The 3180-nt window shown below is 38.8% G+C and overlaps 1 protein-coding gene across 7 annotated transcripts in view; it reads left to right on the top strand.

Annotated features, from left to right (window-relative positions):
• The window catches only part of RNGTT (RNA guanylyltransferase and 5'-phosphatase), a 200353-nt gene that overhangs the window by 1084 nt on the left and 196089 nt on the right, over positions 1-3180 (top strand). The gene's annotated exons all lie outside the window — the stretch shown is intronic.

Below are 3180 nucleotides of genomic sequence, written 5' to 3'. Positions count from 1 at the left end.
ACGCACACACACATCCTATGAAGCAACCCAAGAAACCATCACCACAATCAAGACAGGCAACTTTAGAGCGTAGGCTGGCGGACTGAAAGGGCACATGCCCGGGTTGTGGGCTGGATCCCCCAAAGGGGGTGTGCAGGAGGCAGCTGATGAATGATTCTCTCTCATCATTGATGTTTTTTAAAAAAGTATATTTTATTGATTTTTTAGAGAGAGGAAGGGAGAGGGATAGAGAGTTAGAAACATCAATGAGAGAGAAACATCGATCAGCTGCCTTCTGCACACCCCCTACTGGGGATGTGCCCACAACCAAGGTACATTCCCTTGGCCGGAATCGAACCTGGGACCCTTGAGTCCGCAGGCCGACGCTCTATCCACTGAGCCAAACCGGTTAGGGCTCATCATTGATGTTTTTTTCTCTCTCTCCTTTCCTCTCTGAAATCAATAAAAAATATATTAAAAATAAAAGATAGTCAACATAACCTCTCAAAGTCTTCTCCTGCCCCTTTTTGTTATTGTTGTTAATCCTCACCCGAGGATATTTTTCCATTGATTTTTAGAGAGAGTGGAAGGGAGGGGGAGAGACAGAGAGAGAAACATTGATGACCAGAATCGGACCGGGACCCTTCAGTCTGACGACGCTCTATCCACTGAGCCAAGCCGGCTAGGGTTCCTCCTGCCCTTTTTTTTTTAAAAAAATATAATTTATTGGTTTTTTACAGAGAGGAAGGGAGAGGGATAGAGAGTTAGAAACATCGATGAGAGAGAAACACCGATCGGCTGCCTCCTGCACGCCCCCCACTGGGGATGCGCCCACAACCAAGGTACATGCCCTTGACTGTAATTGAACCCTGGACCCTTCAGTCCGCAGGCCGATGCTCTATCCACTGAGCAAAACCGGTTCGGCTCCTCCTGCCCTTTTTTAATGTCTCCTTCAAGCAACCACTGATCTGCTTTCTGTTATTATAGAGCAGTTTGCATTTTCTATATATTTTTTAAGTAAGTGGAATAGTTTGGTATGTACTTTTTATTGGGGGAGTATCTGGCTTCTTTCACTCAGGATTATTATTTTGATATTTTCCCATGTACCTGTATGTAGCAATAGTTCATCCCCTTTTATTGCTGAGTACTATTCTATTGTTATGAATACACCACAGTTTGTTTATTTCATTCAGTTGTTTCTGGTCATTTGGGTTGTTTCCAGTTTTTGGCTATTACAGATTCACTTGCTAGGAACATTCATTTACAATTCTTTGTATGAACATATTTTTTCATTTTGTTTGTGTAAACCTCTGGAATGGAAATGGATCATATGGTGGGTGTATATTTAGCCTTTTAAAAAACTGCCAAACTCTTCCCCAAAATATGAATATTTTACTTTCCACCATCAATATATGATTGTTCTATTTGCTCCACATCCTCTCCGACACCTGGTGTGATCAGGCTTTTAAATTTTACCCACTTTATTATCTTATTGTGGTTTGATGTTGAGCATCTTTTCATGTGCTGTTTGGCAGTTCATGTATCATCTTTTGTGAAGTGTCCAAATCTTTTGCTGATTTTAAAATTGCGTTAAAATTGTTAGAGTTCTTTGTATATTGTAAATACAAGTCTTTCATTGGATGTGTGTTTTTTCTAGAAGTGTGTTTTGAAACAAAATATAAAGGATTTTGTAGTGGCCTATGAGTACATGTTTATACTATGTTTAGTTATATAAAATTATTGGAAGAGGAGATTCTGTAAGTTATTTTTAATTTAGATTTTCTTTTTTAATATTTTTATTGATTTCAGAGAAGAAGGGAGAGGGAGAGAGAGATAGAAACATCAATGATGAGAGAGAATCATTGATCGACTGCCTCCTGCACTCCCCACACTGGGGTTTGAGCCCGAAACCTGGGTATGTGCCCTGCTGGGGAATCGAACTGTGACCTCCTGGTTCATAGATCGATGCTCAACCACTGAGCCATGCTGGCTGGGCTAACTTAATTTTCTGATTCTTCTAGTTTGTCAGCTTTTTTCACATTCCATATAAAATCTTTAGTCAATAAAGCCATATAAACTATGGATAAAAGTGTTACTGAAAGATACTTTAACCAAGTCTTAGGGTAAGGAAATGTTTTTCTTCAACAAAAATGAAATAATTTTGTTTATGTTCTAATCACTTTTATATGCATTTTCAGTTGTATTGAAAACAATTGTACTTGATAATCACTGTACTTTCTTCAAATGAATTGATCAAAACTCTTTATATTTTCTTTATAGGTCTTACTCTCTAGCCATTGTGACTTTTTCCTTTATCATTTCTAACTTAACATTGAATCCTTTTTTAGAAAGAGGAAGGGAGAGGGAGAGAGAAATAGAAACATCGATGAGAAACATCCATATTTATTGGGGTGTTTCTTACACGACCCCTACTGCAGGCATGTGCCCTGACCTGGAATCAATCAGGCGACCTCTTGATTCATGGGTCGATGCTCAACCACTGAGCCACACTGGCCTGGTGAATCTTTTCTTTTTATATTGGTTTTCTCTATAAAGTTACGGAGAAACTTCCGAACTTGGATGTTTGGTGTCTTTTCTAGCCTGGAGATTATTTCCTGGATCCTTTCATTAGAGTTATCTGCTACACTTCGAGAAAAGCAAAATCATAAAGACGTTCTTGTCAAAGTGAATGTTTTGAATTAAAAAAATAGCTTAAAATCAGAATTTTAAATAGTCTGCAGGATGGCAGTGACAAATATCAGAACACTGACTTACTGTTAGATTAAAAATGGGACAAAAGTGGCACTGACTGGGGGTTGATAGCAGCAGGTGAGGTGCTGAGCTCCAGGCAGCTTTATACCGCTCCGAGAAACAGAATTGTGTGCTTTTTAAAAAATCCATCTGCTGGAAACGAAGGGTCAAGAATAAAATGATTTTCCTTTACAGCGTTGGAATATTTTGGCTAGATTCTTAATTATTGTGGTTTAGCGAGTCTCTAAACTCACCTATCTGATTGATTGTAGTCCCTGGATGGAACCCCAGGCCTCCTGACAACCAAACTAGATCTTTACTTACTAATAAATAGTGCTTCAGCTTGTAATGCTTATTAGAAAGTAAAGTGAATGCAGCGTAGAATTCTTGATGTTTCTCTGAGTTCCCTTAAAGTTTTGTCTGTGGTTCTAGAAGTGTTCATGTTGCATA

The sequence above is a fragment of the Myotis lucifugus genome, unplaced genomic scaffold (assembly GCF_000147115.1).
Source record: "Myotis lucifugus unplaced genomic scaffold, Myoluc2.0 scaffold_152, whole genome shotgun sequence".
Lineage (NCBI taxonomy): Eukaryota > Metazoa > Chordata > Mammalia > Chiroptera > Vespertilionidae > Myotis > Myotis lucifugus.
This window is presented reverse-complemented; position numbering and strand designations above follow the sequence as displayed.